The 17346-nt window shown below is 41.4% G+C and overlaps 1 long non-coding RNA gene across 1 annotated transcript in view; it reads left to right on the top strand.

Annotated features, from left to right (window-relative positions):
• Positions 1–1211: 1211 nt before the first annotated feature.
• The window catches only part of LOC131280102 (uncharacterized), a 31147-nt gene continuing 15012 nt past the window's right edge, over positions 1212–17346 (top strand). Inside the window, exon 1 of the long non-coding RNA XR_009187699.2 lies at positions 1212–1555. This is a non-coding gene — a long non-coding RNA (uncharacterized lncRNA). The remainder of the gene's footprint in view (positions 1556–17346) is intronic.

Below are 17346 nucleotides of genomic sequence, written 5' to 3'. Positions count from 1 at the left end.
CAGAAGCCTCCGCATCTCGATCTTTGTCCCCGCCGGCTCTACCCGGGCCGCCTCGCCGAGGTGAGAACAGGCGCCATTAGGCGTCGCCGCAGCTGCGACACGACCCCGCCCCCGGCCGCCCCGGTTCCCCGGCGCCCGCCGCCCGGACCCAGCATGCCCTGCGCGAGCCCCGCAGTCGCGGCCTCGGTGCCGTCAACCTCAGCGCGAAAGCTGGGGAGGGGGAAATGCTGGCGTAGGCGCAGGACGCCGCAGACTCCCTTCTAGAAAAGATGTGTGTCAGCATGTTTTTAGTATCAAGAACTTGTGAACAACCTGAACTACATCGCTGCTGTCAGATCTATTTTCATGGCCTTGAAAAGGTGTAATATGTTACAATATAAAAAGTGCAAAAAACAGTTTACAAACCGTATGTGTAATATAATCCCATTTTGAAGTGTGTTCATGTCCACATAGAAAAACAGCCAGAAGTGAATATTTCTGTAAAGTGGAATTAGGAATGGCTTTTATTACTGACTGTACTTTCTAAATTTTCTATTATGTTTTAATTTGTTTTCAAAACAAGGCTTTAAAAAAAAAATAGTAGGGGAGTGGATATAGCTGCAGTGGTTGAGCGCCTGCTTCCCATGTCCAAGGTCCGGGGTTCAGTCCACCATACCTCCTAAAAAAAAAGTAGTAATGATATAGGGTTAAAAATTCACCAAGTACAGAAGAGAAATCAAAAAGTAAGTCTTCCTCTTACCCTAATTCCTTAGTCCTCCTAGCCAGAGGAATATTTTTATATGTAGAATCACTTTTTATAATCAGAAACAAAGGCATTTGCATTTGGACATATAAACAAATAAAATATTTATTTGGAAACAGGGTTTTGAACCATAGCTCTGACACTTAGGTGTTCCTGAGCAAGTCACCCAACCTTTCTAATCCTCCCATCTTTAAAATGGAAATAATCACCCAACCCCAAGTTTTATTGTAAAGATTGAGATTGTGTGTAAGCACTTAGTGCCATGTGGTGCCCAGGAAATGCCAGCTGCAGTCATTAATTATTACAGATTATGGCACACTAACTGGCACTTAGTGTCTTCAGAAATGTTTGTTGGGCAACTGGACTGATGGTGCTTTTGTATGGCAGAGAATAATTCTTCTGAGATGAAAAGCAGCTGTAAAAAATTACCTTGAAGGTGATGTGGGCTTAAAGGAATCACAAACTGCTTTGTAGCTGAGTAGCTGAGGATGAGGTATGCGGTTCCATTTAGGAGAAGGAAGGCTGAGACTGCTCCTTTAGCTAAAGCAGACGACAAAAGACCGTGGGAAAACTGAGACGTTCTCACTCTCAAACGCCCCAGAAACCTCAGACAACCCACCAGAAGCAGATAAAGAGCTGGATCCGGGAGTGAGGAAGTTAATACTCATTCACTGTTTCTGCTGAACACAGTGACCCCGTTTTCTGTGAGCATGTGCCCTGCAGGCACACATTGACTAATTGATTTGGGGCATGAAACTTGAAGCTGTTGGATTATTGGCGTAGAGATTAGGAGAGAGGACACGGTGGGACCAGGTAAGATACTAACATAACACTGAGCCCTAACTATATGGGAAGTAATTTATAGACCTTTTCTTTCCCTCATTGGATCCTCATGATTCTTTTTTTTTTTTAAGATTTATTTTTTATTTATGTCTCTCCCCTTCCCTCCCATCTGTCTGCTCTCTGTGTCCATTTGCTGTGTGTTCTTCTATGACCGCTTCTATCCTTATCAGCAGCACGGCAATCTGTGTTTCTTTTGTTGCGTCATCTTGTTTTGTCAGCTCTCCCTGTGTGTGGCACCATTCCTGGGCAGGCTGCATTTTCTTTCGCACTGGGCGGCTCTCCTTACAGGGCACGCTCCTTGCACGTGGGGCTTCCCTATGCAGGGGATACCCCTGCATGGCAGGGCACTCCTTGCGCGCATCAGCACTGCACGTGGGCCAGCTCCACACGAGTCAAGGAGGCCCGGGGTTTGAACCGCGGACCTCCCATGTGGTAGACAGACGCCCTATCCACTGGGCCAAGTTCGCTTCCCCTCATGATTCTTTGAGGTAGGTGTACTAGTCCTGTGATAGTTTTTAAAAGGCTCCACCCTCATGGTCAATGAATTGTAAAAAGGCACCACCTGCTTTGAGCAGACACAGTCCCACCGTAGTTTCCAAGGTTTAGCAGGAAAAACCTGGCTGCTAACTTCTGTGCACCTTTGGCCAAGTGTCTTTTTGCAGCACATACACTGCACAATCAGGATCGATCCAGGTTTTGTCGAGCTTGGAGCTTTTACAATGACATTTTTCTCTTTAAGGAAAAGAATGCAAAGAATAAAAAGGCCCTTTAATCTAAGCAGGTGTGTGTAAGTGACACTATGTGCCTAATTAGGCTAAGTTGTAGAAGAGGATACTTTTTTAGGACACACACCTTTGGAGCCCAGAGATGCCATGTGAAAGGTATGGAAGCCTTATGGCTGCCATGCTGGAGAGACCATGTGGAAGGTTGACAGCGGACTAGAGAAAAAAGCCTGAGGAGCCCCAGCTGTTCTAGACCTCTGTTACTTGAGTCTTCCCAGCCCAGGCACCAGATATGTAAGTAAGGCAGCCCTAGAGCTGATCCAATCCTAGTCACTACCTGACTGCAATCATATGAGAACCCCAGCTACCCAGGCAAGCCACTCCTAAATTTCTGACATGAGAGATAATAAATTATTATTTGTTTTAGGCCACTAAATTTGGGGGTGTAGTGTTATACAACCATAATAATTAGAACATTTTCTGATGCTCTTTGTCTTTTAGTTTGAGAATTTAGTCAATTTACAGTCATTGTTATTGATCTATTTGTATTTTTTCTATCATCTTATTTGTTTTATTATGTGTTTTCTGAATGTCCTTTCAATGTCCTTTCTTTGTGGCCTTTGGCAGTGATTTACTATATTTTTCTCTTTTCTTTTTTGCTCTTTAATACTGTGAAAGTTATACATTCTTTTTTTAAAAAAAAGCAATTATCACAGGAAGTTTAACATGCATTCTTTTTTTTCAACTTTATTTTTAAAGAAGTTTTATTTTTATTTTTACTTTTTTAAAAGATTTGTTTTATTCCGCCCCCCCCCCCCCCATTGTCTGCTCTCTGTGTCCATTAGCTGTGTGTTCTTCTGTGTCTGCTTGCATTCTTGTCAGCGGCACTGGGAATCTGTGTCTCTTTGTTGCGTCATCTTGCTGCATCAGCTCTCTGTGTGTGCAGTGCCACTCCTGGTCAGGCTGTACTTTTTACACATAGGGCGGCTTTCCTTATGGGGTGCACTCCTTGTGCGTGGGGCTCACCTATGTGGGGGACACCCTTGTGTGGCACAGCACTCTTTGCGCGCATTAGCACTGCACGTGGGCCAGCTCACCACACAGGTCAGGAGGCCCTGGGTTTGAACCCTGGACCTCCCATATGGTAAGCAGATGCTCTATCAGTTGAGCCACATCCACTTCCCTAAAGAAGTTTTAGATTACGGAAAAAGTTACATGGAAAATATTGGTGGGATGTGGATGTGGCTCAAGTGATAGAGCTTCCGCCTACCATATGGGAGGAACTGGGTTGGATCCCTGGGGCCTCCTGGTGAAAAAGAAGAAGAGAAAGCATGCCCACGTGGCAAGCCAGTGCCTGTGTGAGTGCCTGTACGGTGAGCCAGTGCCCACATGAATGCCCGCATGAGTGCCCACATGGTGAGCCAGTGCCCCGCACAAGTGAGTCATACAGCAAGATGATGACATATCAAAAGAGAGACAAGGGGAGAGTCAAGGTGAAGCACAGGAAACCGGGAACTGAGGTGGTGCAATTGACAGGGAACCTCTCTCCCATTAGATTGAATCCCAGTGAATCCTAGAGGAGAGAAAATCAGTAGAGAAGACAACACAGACAGCAAAAACAGCAAGACAGAAGGAGGAGAAGGGGCAAAAATAAATAAATATTTAAATATTTTTTTAAAAAAGAAAATATAGGGGAAGCTTGTCAGGGAAGAATCACTGGTGCAGGGTATTGGTGGTGGTGAGATGTGTGGGGAAGGGTGCACCTGGGGCATGCCTCTATGGAATATGAATGTATTCATGTGGTCATTGGGTGTTGTCTCTTGGTGGGTGGAGACCAACACAATAACCAACAGAATATTGAATTCTCATCCTGGGGAGTCCTGCTACATTCTCTCATAGAGTGGCAAGAATCTCTAGAGTATATGGGCAGTGCCTAGTACAGGAGGACAGATTAATATGCCAAACCCTTGATGTTGATGTTTATACTTATGAACCTTGTTCTTGTGAAATTTAAATTTAGCCTAGTAATATATACTGCCTAAGAGTTACCTCCTGAAAGCCTCATTGTTGCTCAAATGTGGACTTTCTCAGCCAAATTCAGCAAATAAATGCACTACCTTCCCCCTGACGTAGGACATGACTCCCAGGGATAACCTCCCTGGCACTGAGAGATTATTATTACCAAGCACCAATAATGATACATTCAGAAAAAGACCTAAACCAAAAAGGGGAAATATGAAATACAAATGAGTTTTTTGTGGCTAAGAGATTTATAAGTGTCTTATAAGGTTACACTTATGCACATCTCAGAGGGATCTCACTGATTGCCAGAGTAAACAGTGCCTCAAGCAGGGGTCTTCCTAAGGGTTCTAGAGACACCTAGACACTACAGGCAGACAACCCCAGGTAATTGGCTCCATGTCATTGGACCTTACCTTGGAATATGGGCTAACCTATCTCTCCAATGTATCAGAGTTAGACTCATTTATTTTTTTCCTACACAAGGTTCTTCTGTCCCTTTTATTTGGACCTATAATTAGCACTATACCCATTAAATATATGTCCCAGAGACATAAAATTTCTGGCTATTTATATGCTGGTTGAACCCTAAATTTCAGCAGATTTGTAGTCAACACCTACTCTCCAGTTCATAGGACTCACCCAGGACAACTAACAAAAGGATTATGATGGACAATACCCATCCCAAAAAACAGAGAGTATCTACAACTACAAGCAAGACAATTCTATCCATCTGCTCACAGAGTCTAAGCTCCTTCTCAAATGTAAGCAGAGTGGGCATCACCATCCCAAAATCCTCAAGGTAGAGGAATGAACAAACATAAGAGGGGAATGCAACTATGGACTAAAGTAGGCTTATTATTATTCTTGTAGTGGAAGAACTTGTAACATTGATGTAAAGACAATTGTCACCAGAGGTTCTGAGGGAGGGAGAAGGAAGAATATGTATAACATGGGGCATTTTGAGGACATTGGAATTGTTCTGCATGACATTGCAATGATGGATACAAGCCATTATATATTTTGTCAAAATTTATAAAATTGTGCAGTGCAAAGTGTAAACCATAATGTAAACTATAGAACATGGTTCAGTGTGTGTTCATCAATTGTAGCAAATGTACACACTGATGAAAGATGTTGTTAATGGGGGAAGTATGGGAGGAAGAGGGGTTAGGGAATAGGGGAATCCCCTATATTTTCACTGTAACATTTATGTAATCTGAAACTTCTTTTTAAAAAAAGAAAATGTGGGGGGAGTAGGTGTAACTCAGTGGCTGAGTGCATGCTTCATGTGTACAAAGTTCTGGGTTCAATCCCGAGTACCTCCTAAAAAAAGAGAGATAATATAGGGGATTCTTATATACCTCATCCCCTTCCCTTAGAACCTCTGGTAATCACTATCTTTACATCAATGTACAAGTTCTTCTGTTACTACAATAATAATTTTACTTTGGTCTATGGTGGCGTATGTTTGTTCATTCCTCAGTCTTGAGGCTTTGGGGATGGTGATACCCACTCTGCTTCATACTGAGAAGGGCCTTAGATCTTATGGGACAGATGGAAGGAACTGTTTTGCTCACAGTTTTGGATACTCTTTACTTTTTTGGATGGGGGAACATACATTCTTAAGTTATCAAACTCTAAAATTAATACATTTTCCTCCTTCAAAACAATACAAAGATTTGAGAACATTTAAACATTGCTAACTTCCCTCCCAAATTATGTGCTCTTAGTATCCAATATTTTAGCTTGCATCCTTGATATCACAAATTAAATATTACTTCTGTTCTTTTATATAATAGTTTTATTGAGCTATAATTCACTTATTTCTATAACATTCACCCTTTTAAAGTATAAAATTCAGTAGCTTTTGGTATATTTGTAGAGCTGTGCAAACATTATCACTATCTAATTTTAGAGCATTTCATCATCCCTAAAAGAAACCCTGTACCCATTAGCTGTCACTCCTTATTCTCTGTTTCCCACAATTCCTGGAAACTACGTATCTCTTTTCTGTTTTTATGAATTTTCCTATTACAGACATTTCATATAAATGAAATTGTAGAATTCATGGCCTTTGTGTCTAGCTTCTTTCACTTAGCATTATGTCGTCAAGGTTCATCCATGTTGTAGCATAAATTAGTACTATATCCCTTTTATGGGTGAATAATATTGCAGTGTATGGATATTGTTTATCCATTGATCAGTTGATGGACATGGATTGTTCCCACTTTTGGGGGACTGTGAATTATGCTGCTATCTACATTTGTATACAAGTTTTTGCATGTATGTATGTTTTCCATTTTCTTGGGTATATACCTAGTAGTGAAATTTCTAGGTTTATATGGTAACTCTCTGCTTAACTTTTTGAGGAACTGCCGAATTGTTTTCCACAGCAGCTATAACATTTTATTTTTTTAATTTTTTTAATTTTTGGTTTTAGCTATACCATTTTATATTCCCACTAGAAATGTGGGGTTCTAATTTCTCCACATCTTTACCCACATTTGTTATTATCTGTCTTTTATTATATCCATCTCAGTGGGTGATAAGAGAGATCTCATTGTTTTGTGTGTTTTTTTTTTAAGATTTATTTTTTCCCCACCCATGCCCCTGCCCTGCTGTTTCTTGCTGACTGTGTCCATTTGCTGTGTGATCTGTATCTCTTTCTCTTTTTGTCTTCTCATCTTTCTCCTCTAGGATTCACTGGGATTCGATCCTGGGGACCTCTGATGTGGAGAGAGGCTCCCTGTCAATGGAGCCACCTCAGTTCCTGGTGTTGGCTGTGCTTCACTTTGATTCTCCTCTTTGTCTCGCTTTATCTTTCATCATCATCTTACTGTGTGACTCACTCGTGGGCTTCTGGCTCACTGCACCGGCACTTGGCTCACCGCATGAGCACTCATGTGGGCGCTTGGCTCACTGCGTGGGCATGCTTTCTCTTCTTTTTCACCAGGAGGTCTGGGATTGAACCCAGGTCCTCCCATATGGTAGGCAGAGGCCTTATCACTTGAGCCACATCTGGCTCCCTCATTGTGGTTTTAATTCGCATTTCCCTAAGGCTAATGATGTCAAGAATCTTTTCATGTGCTTATTGATCATTTATATATCTTCTTTGTAGGAATGTCTATTCAAATCCTTTGCCCATTTTTTTCATTGGGTTATTTGTCCTTTTATGGTTGAGTTGTAAGAGTTCTTTATATATTCTGCATACTAGACTCTTATCAGAGATATGATTTGCAAGTATTTTCTCCTACTCTGTGAGTTGTATTTTGACTGGATTGTTGAAGATATTTTCTTTACCATTTATGTACTGAAATTTTACTGAGATGGATCTAAGTATGGATTTCTTTATTGAACCTACTTAGGATTCCTGAAAGTGTGGATTAGTGTTCTTCAGTTCTGGAAAATTCTCAGCCATTATCTTTTCTAATTTTGCCTCTGTAGCTTTCTTTCTCTTCTCTCTTCAGAAACTCAGATAAGATGTATGAGAGACACTTTCACTTTATCCTCCATGACTTTTAACCTCTTTTTGTATTCTCCATCTATTTGCCCCTCTATGCAGCATTCTAATTTCTTCTGACATTCCTTCCAGTTTACTAATTCTCCCTTCAGTTTTGTCCGACTGCTACTAAATCCATCCACTAAGTTTTAAATGTTCAATTATTTTGTTTTTGTTGTTTGATGTTCTATTTGGTTCATTCACAAATCTGCTTGGTCATTTTTATAGTCTCTTACTCTTGAGCATATTTTCAATTCCTTATTTTATTTCTTTAAACATGTAAAATACACTTACTTAATATTCAGTGTCTGATAATTCCAGTATATGATGTCTTTCCAATTCTTATTTTTCTGCATGGTGTTTTTGCTTCATCTGGTTAATGGTGCTTATTTTATATATATATATAATGGGGTATTGGGGTTGCGGACTTAATCCCAGACCTTGTATGTGGGAAGCAGGTGCTTAATCACTTGTACTACATCTGCTCCCCTATATATTTTTACATTTTTTACTTCATCTCATATTTTATGGAACTTTATCAGTGTGAATCCTGAGACTTGTGTTGAAGGTGGATGAGTTCTTCCAGAGAGGATTTGCATCCCTGGGGCCACTACCAATAAGAGGCTACTTTAAATTCAAGGTTTGGGATTTTTTTGACCACCCAGTTATTGTGATTTTGTGCTGTAAAGTCTTAAGGACAGTATAGGGGTTACAGATGCTCAGGAGAAGGTTTTATTTCCTCATTTTGACTTTTTATTTTTCTGGCAGTTTCCCATGTGAGAACTGTTGCTTCATTTTCACACTAAACATTTAGTTCTTTCTGTTCTCTTCTTTTTATGGGAAGTCTCCTACTTGACTGGCCTGGGCTTTTTCTCCTGTCCCCTGCACTGCAGGAGCCACAACTATTAAAACTCAGTTTCACCTTGTTCAGCAAGTGCCCTGAGTAGAATACTACCTCAGGTTTCAAAAGGGCTCTTGCTTTCACTTAGTTTTTGGCTTCTAAGTATTTATTATTTTCTTGACACCTTTATTGAGGCATTTTAAAACATTTTTTTAATGTATTTCATCTAACAATTTAATTAATTCAGTAGGAGGGTCTGTCAGGGTTCTACTCCATTATACTCTCGAGTGGGATGATTTTAGCAGCTTCTAAAAGGTTTGTGGGAACTTCCAATTGATCATTTTTTATTTTGTCTTCCTAACAACCATTTGAGAACTGTTCAGTTTGTCTCTCTCCCAGTTCCTAGCCACTGTACGAGAGAGGTGCCAGCAGTCAAAAGGGATATTCTGCTGTTCTGAAAATGAGAGGAAAGTTATGTCCAGTAGTACCTGGGCTCCCCATTCCAGAGTGGGGGACTGAGGAACATGCTGGGGATTGATCCAAGATGGCGGAGTAGGGAACGGCAGGCTGCACTCTTCCTCTAGGAACTGTGGGAAGGAGGCAGGCTTCCCAGGAATCAGGGAAGCTGGCGTGTTGTGGAGGTGATAGGAAAGGGTGGCTGGAGAGGAAGGGGGCCCAGCTGAGCCCAAGGGAAAAGGGGAGCCATTCATCAGGCCTGGAGAAGAAGAGTATACTGGCTGGCCCAGGGGAAGAAGAAACCTGCCAGTGAATCACCAGTGGTCTGAGAGGGAAGCCTGGTACTTTTGGGGGGCAGGGGGGAGGAGATAGATTGGCCCAAAATAGGCAGTCTGAGAGGAGGAGCCTAGCCAGTCCTGGTGGTCTGAGAGGGAGACCCAGCCTTTGTTTCCTCTTGTTTTATTTTTCTTTTTTGTTTATTCTTCTCCTCTTCCTCATTTTCATTCCCTCTTCTGTTTTTCTTCTTTTCTTTCTTCTCTTCCCACTTCTCTTGCCTTTTATTTTTTTCCCTTTATTTCATTTTATTTTTTTTATGTTTTGAAAATCAGATATCTGTTAAATGACTTGTATCCAAAATATGGTAAAAGCTCACAGAACTCAAAAATCATTTTATTTTGTAACCCTTTTTATCTTTCATTATTTTTATCTTACCCTCTTTTTTCTTTTTTGCTCTTTCCTTCCTCTTTTTCATTTTTTCCTCATTATCTTTCTTCCATTCCCCCCCCCCTTTTTTTTTAAATTTTAACCTCAGGAGTTAAGGGCTAAATTAATCATGTGTTTTATTTTTTATTTATCTCTCCCCTTCCCCACCCCCCGCCATTGTCTGCGCTCTGTGTCCATTCACTGTGTGTTCTTCTGCATCTGCTTATATTATCAGGTGGCACTGGGAAACTGCGTTCCTTTTTTATTGCGTGATATTGCTGTGTCAGCTCTCCATGTGTGCAGTGCCATTCCTGGGCAGGCTGAACTTTTTTCATGCAGGGTGGCTCTCCTTGTGGGGCACACTCCTTATGTGTGGGGCTCCCCTACACAGGGACACCCCTGTCAAACCCTGGACCCTCCATATGGTAGGCAGATGCTCTATTAGTTAAGCCATGTCTGTTTCCCCCCTCTTCTTTTTTTCCACCTTTCCTTTCCCTGTTTTGTCTTTCTTTCTTTTCCTCTCTCCTATCTGTCATTATATTCTATTTTATTATATTATAGTATAGTGTAGTACAGTATATTGTATTAGTTTTTTTTCCTGTTTCTTTTTTCACCTTTAAAAATTTTTATTCCTGTTTATTATTTTTCCCTCTTACTATTTGTTTTTCCTGTCTTTTTTGTTCTTTTTCCTTCTTTTTTATTTTTTCCCTTCTTTCTTTTTTATCTCTTCTTTCTTTCCTCTTTTTATGGATCTAATATTTCTTCCATTGAACACAGGCAACTACAAGGCTATAGAAAAAATGGAACCAAGTGATCAAGAGAACTCCTAACACAAAACCAAACAAAAATAACGCCCTAGACTAGGAAGAGAAAGTATACAACCGAATAAGCCCATCAAGATACACAGATGCCTAGACATCAGCAAAATATTGCAAACAAGGAGTTTTGACCCAGTCTAATGAACAAACTAAAAATCAGGAGAAGACATACAATGTGGAACAACTAATCAAGCCTATCCAGAAAATTTCCTTAGTCAACTCACTGAAATGAAGAAAGAGATAAAAGATATCTAAGAGACCCTGGGGGAACATACAGAAGAAATTGTAAACACATAAAAAGATAACAGGTCTTACAATGATGGAAGACAGAATGCAAGCCATTTAAAATACACTAGAAGCACATAACAGCAAATTTGAACAGGCAGAGGAAAGAATTAGCGACGTAGAAGACAGGACTTCTGAACTCATATGGATAGTTGAACAGATAGACAAAAAAAGGAAAAAATTCATCAGGGACTCAGGGAATTGAATGACAACACAAAATGCACAAACATACACATGATGGGCATCCTACAGGAAGAAAAGAGAGGAAAAGAGGCAGTAGGAGTGAAGAAATAATGGCCAAAAATTTCCCAGTTCTTATGAGGGACATGAATACATACGTCCAGGGAGCACAGTGTACTCCAAGCACAATACATCCTAGCAGACCCACCTGAGACACATACTTATCAGATTGCCAAAAGCTCAAGACAAAGACAGAATCCTGAAAGCAGCAAGAGAAAACAGATCCATTACATTTAAGGGAAGCACTGGAAGAGTAAGCTGATTTCTCACCTGAAACCATGGAGTGAGAAGGCAGTGGTATGACATAGTTAAGGTGCTGACAGGAGCATGCTGGGGAGTAAAGTGGGAGGACACTGAGGGACAGAGAGAAGGGGAGGCTGGGGGTGGGAGAGGGACAGGGAACGGAGAAAAGAGAGCGAAGGGCTGAGAGAGACTGAGACCAAGGGGCATAAGAAGAATATATTCACAAGAACTATTAACATTCCAGAAAAATGTATGGACATTATTCATGAAAATATTTATGAGGAGGCATTCTTTGTTAATAAAATTCTTACTCAAGAATATATTCTGGGGAGCAGATGTAGCTCAAGTGGCAGAGTGCCTGCTTCCCATGTAGAGGTCCAGGATTCAAACCTCAGCCCAAGTACCTGAAAAAAAAAAAAAAGAATATATTCTTCATGACTATATTTGCAGTAGAAGGTTATATCCTTAAATATATTCTGGAATATGAAGAATTCTCATGGAGATATTCTTTTTCTGCTCCCCAGTCTCCCCTTCTCCCTGCCCTCAGGGTTTCCCTGGTCTCTGCTCCCCAGAACCCCCTCTCTTTTCTCCTTGATCATCTCCCTTTTGGCCCTTAGTGTCTCCTCTTTCTGATTCCAGCCTCCCCTCCCCCATGAATGGGGGACAGTGTCTGTGGGTGCTGACTTCCCTCTTAGCCTTCCCTCCAGCAGGGGGTCCCCTTTGTCTACCCCAGCTCCCTCTTCCTGCAGTTGGCAATGAATCAGAGATAAAGTGAGCAGTCTACAAAACACTGTTATGAAGACAAAGTGAAAACCAGTCAACAAAAAGCTAATAGAAATCTTAAAATGCTGTTAAAGCCATCCCATACATTTTTAAGTCTTGCAAGTTCCCGTAAATTTCAAAGAGTTAAATGTACATTTGGTGACTTATTCGTCCAGTGAAGTGTCTCTGAGCACACTGGGCTGCTTCCCCAGACAGGGCACCTCTCCAGGACAGGAACTGGGTCTTGTTTATCTCTCAATCCCCAGGGCCAAGCAGAAAGCAGACATCGGTACAGTTTTGTTAAAGTAAAGAATGGACACATTGAAGGTTTGAACATCTGAAGCCAGGGCCAGAACTTACTTATTTCCTGATGCTCTGGTGGTCACAAAGCCACATTCTGCATTGTTCTGGGCTGTCAGTAGCTTGTATAACCTGCTCATTTGCCCAGCATTTTTGAGGTGGCAGAGAATTTCCTGAGGACTTTGCCACTGAGAACCACCAACTTAAGCTTAAGCAGGAGCCTCTGGACAGCCAACACTGAAGCATCTTTTTGCTATTGATCAGCAAGAGCCTGAGCTCTAAAATAAGATGCAGGAGACATTGTCGATCTTGGGTTGGGCCTTTGCAGTTGTCCCACTCTATTACCTCCTTGACTTATTCCCCGAAATCTACATACAATGCGGTTCATTTCTAGAAATCCCACATTTGCTGAAATTGTTGAGGCACTCCATGAAGAAAGCTAAAAGCAGCCCCAAACTCAGCGGGTATGCAACACAGTTCACATCAATACAGGGTGGTGGGGGCAACCATGGGAATCTGAGCAGAAGAGCAGTTGCTTGGAGTGAGTATCCAGTGCGTGGTGAGTGTCCAATAACCTTTGTTGGGAGAATGTATGGTTAGTATGGAAGAGGTATTCATGGGGTCAGCCATCTCCTCCTGCATAGAGAGAGCTCTCATCAGAACTGGGTTTTGAGGCATGGGTAGCTCTTTATCAGATGATATGGGTGGGGTAGGAAGTGGAGGTGGATGTCGTTTCAAGAAGGAGCAGTATATGTCAAGACACAGAGGTCTTGAAATGGCATAGAGTTGTCCTTGGAATTATAAGTACCTCAGGAGGAATGCAAGGATGGGGTGGAGGGAGGAGGGGGAGCAAAAGATTAAGTTGAAGAGGAAGGCAAGGGAAGCTTTATGTGTATTTTAGTTTACTAAAGGCTGCAAAGCAATATACCAGAAGTGGGTTGGCTTTCACAATGGGGATTTATTAACGTATAAGCTTACAGTTCTCTGGCAGTGAAAATTTTCAAATCGAGGGCTCTGTAGGGTGGTGCTTTCCTCCCTGAGGCCTGGCTGCTGATGGCCCTGGATTCCTCTCGGGTTGCAGGGCACAATGCAGAGTCTCTGGTTGCAGTCTCTGCCTTCTCCTCCAGGCCTCATTGCTTTCAGCTGCTGACTTCTGGGAACTTCTCTCTCAACTCCTGGGTGTTTCTCATTGTTTCTGCAACTTTTTTTCTGTGTCTGTGGCTTTTTATTCCTTCCATTATAAAGGACTCCAGTAAGAGGATTAAGACCTACCCTGGGTCACGTAATCTGATCAAAACCCTGAACCAAAGTAATTAATAATAAACACACATCCAAGGTTGAAAGTGGCAAGTGTGCAAGGAGAAGTGCCGACGAAGGGCTATGAGTGCAGGAGGGACACTTACAGCCTATGGCCTTGGGCAAGTCAGGTAGAGAGGTGGCATTACAGTGGAGCCTTGACATCTGGGATGTTTGATACTCTGGGGAGGGCACTCCAGGCAAGAGGACCTGTGTTCACAAGGGCATGGCAATGTCCAAGCCAAGGGAGTGTAGTTCAGTCTGATGGCACTGTGTATGTGGGGGGTGGGGTTATAGGGTTAGAGGCGGAGAGAGAAGACGTGACGAGGGCAGCCAGGGTGGACTGTGGTGAGCTTCAGAGACCAGCCTAAGGAGCAGGAATGGGTTGGGTCAGTCATAGAGGGTCACGAAGGCTTCTAAGCAAGGCAGAGGCATGGTCTGAGCTGTTTTAGAATGACAAATCTGGTAGCATATTTGGGAACCCAGTGCTGGCTGTTGGCATAGCCTCCTTGAGGGACGATAGTGCTCTGGTTGTGGTTTCTGGCAGAAAGAATGAAACTTGAGGGGATGGATGTGTCAATCTTGCAAAGGCAGCCTACTCTAGAACTCACTAATATTTATTATTTGTTCACCGTGAACAAGATTCTGTGCTAAACTCTGAAGGTGTGGGCAGATTCGGGGACAGCAAGGGGCCTGTGCTTGGCAAGCTCACAGGCCGATGGGGAGAAGAGGAGAAGGAACCAGCATTTGTTGCCTTCGGGTGGGGTGGTAGGTACCATGCCAGAAACTTGACATACATTATCTCACTTAATATCCAAACAACAAGAGCTCCCTTTGACTTTCTGAATGGGCTGCTGCCCAGTTCACGAATCATTCAGTAAAGCTGTGAGATCCTAAATGTGTGAAAAGTTTTTCTTTTATCGAGTTTGGTGATGAGGATAGGATCGAAGGCAATGGTTGACAGCTCTAGAGGCCAGAAGAAAGGCAGGTGAAGGGGCCATTGAACCTTTGGAGTTCTCTGTCCTCTTCACTGTCTCCCAGGGTCGTGGGTGCGTCACCCTGGGATTCGAGCTCCACTCTCTTGATGCTCAAGTTCTCCAATCTCTGCAGCTCTTAGTCCAAAGGTTAGCAGGTCATTCTTGTTAACAAGAAGGCTGAAAATCTGAGTCCAAGTCCCTAGCCTTTTGGTATGGTCCACAGTTTCATTTTTGCTGCTGCTGGTTTCTTTGTCCTGTGTACAGGGTGAGAAGGGAAATAAAGATGGGACCCTCCAACTCTAAAAACGTTGATTCTCCACCCTCTGGCACTCTAGCATACTACAGGTTTTAAAATTATGGAGCCGAAACCAGTGCCTATCTAACAAAATAACCAGATCCCACCAAAGACAGCTGGAGATGCAATGGCCCCTATGGGGAACATTCCGATTAGACAAATTTACTCATTTCAGAGACAGAGAAAAAGGGCTCCCGAATTAAAACAGGCCAAATGGATGTCTATTTTAATTGGTACTCAGAGTCTACGAAGAAACTGCAAAATTCTAAAAAAAAGCTTATATAAACCAGTGAATTTTGTACTTCTGTTTTCTACATTTGTTTTTTTATGTCTGACTCATGACTGAAAATTTTTTAATTGAAGCTGTAAGCTGTCTGTGTCTGTCTGTCTGTTTGATATATGGTATTTTCCTACCTCTGGGTGGTCTTCCCAAATTAATTTGTAAAACTCCTTAAAAGAGCTCTCTTAAAATTGACTTAAAGATAAATAAGTGCTTATATATAAGTTAATACTCCCAAAGCACCAGGAAATAAGGAAGCCAAACTTGTAGTATTTCCAAACGAAAAAAATGTATTCATAGAGTTAAACCCAAATTTTAAAAAATATTCAAGCTCGCATAATTATGATAAACCTTAGACAAACAGGACCAATTTAATACTGTTAATTAAATGAAAACATCCATGTCTTTTGAGTTATCAATGTCAAGCACAGGGCAAGCATATGATTTTATTCTACTGGTGGTAAGTTCTTCCTAAATTTATCCATATTTACTCACAAAATAAGCTAGCAGTTATATCTTCCAGATCTTTGAGATGATGAAAAATGTAAATTTATGTTAAACCAAACTGGATTATTATTTTGAAAAACTTTTTAAAGAATTTTGTAGGATGTAGGCTTGGAGACCATTTCCAAGTTTTTTTTTTTTTTGGTATCTTAAATATGTAAGGTATACAGGATATGTTTTTGTTAAGGAAAAAGAGAGTAGTTCTATTTTTCCCTAAAGTAAAAAGACTGACTGTTGTAGAATGAGAAGCAGGAATCTGTGGGACAAAACCTAAATGGAAGGAGAAATCTGTAGAAGGTTTTTGGGAAAGGAACAGTATTTGTCATGCTAAAACTTGATAGGTTTATAAGATTTTTAAGAGTTTTCTTATCAGAGAGTATCTTCATCCAAAACTAGAATTTGATTTTCTCTGTTAAGATGACAAAGTTTTCTTAGATTATTGGTCTATTCTTAGTAAGAGATTGTAAAAGATTTTTTTTTAACCATCTGGGCAGTCTGCTTAGGAGGCAAAGATTCTGTATCTTACCAGAGTAATATATATACCTCTGCTTTATATAGACCTTATCCCTTATTGGATCTTTATTGTAGAAGAAAAAGTCTACTAACTTTCGAAAGAACCAAGTTGGTTTTACAATCATGTTAACTCCTATTTACTTTAAAATCTTTGATTATTACTTTGGTTAAATAGGGAAACAAATATTATCTCATGGTGGCCTGTGATTCCATTTAACAATGTTCAAATCTACAACTTTTTGACATTTTGCCTTCCCTACATCAAACCAGCTTAGCATCACTGTACTTGCAAAACAGGCAGGCTGTACCTACCCCGACTGCATGAACAACGTTGCTCTTATGTTAATGTCCGGCACAGTGATAAGTACCCTAGATATTTTAAAGGACCAACTTAAGGTGCTTCATGATATCAGTCAGGCTCAAACATTTCGATGGTCAGACCTATTTCCTGAGCTAGGTTCCTGGTTTAATGGAATATGGGGACAAACTAGGGTGCTTTGGGATTATGCCTTTAATTGTGATGATCACAATTACTGTACCAACAGTTGTACAAACAGTTTCATGATTCTGTTCAAATTCCTGGTCACCCTCAAGTCAGATGCTTGCTCTTAATAGCTGACCAAAAGGAAATGGGACTGTCTCTGCTGGACCAAGACTAAAAGCAAAATGAAAATAATAGATACCTTGGTGGAGACAGAGGGTCAGACCGGTAATCTCCTGGACTGAGTTAAGTAAGGCTCCTCCCGGGGTCTCACATGTAATTGAACAGCTACCCAGGGAACCTGTAGCTGTAGTCCAGCAGGGAAACAAACACACACACACAATACAAAGGGAAGATGGAAGCAAATGACTGCCTGAGCCTGCTCTACCAGCAAAAGGAGGGGTGTTGTTAAGTAAAATAAAACAGCCCCGAGCAATGGGCGTGGTGGGGAGAAGACTCCCTTCTGAGAACAGCTTGTCTAGAAGACAAAAACAGTTGACAGGGATTTGCAGAGAAAAGGGAAAA

The sequence above is a fragment of the Dasypus novemcinctus genome, chromosome 10 (genome assembly GCF_030445035.2).
Source record: "Dasypus novemcinctus isolate mDasNov1 chromosome 10, mDasNov1.1.hap2, whole genome shotgun sequence".
Classification (NCBI taxonomy): Eukaryota; Metazoa; Chordata; class Mammalia; order Cingulata; family Dasypodidae; genus Dasypus; species Dasypus novemcinctus.
The sequence above is the reverse complement of the archived record's forward strand: the minus strand, read 5'-3'. Positions and strand labels throughout refer to the sequence as shown.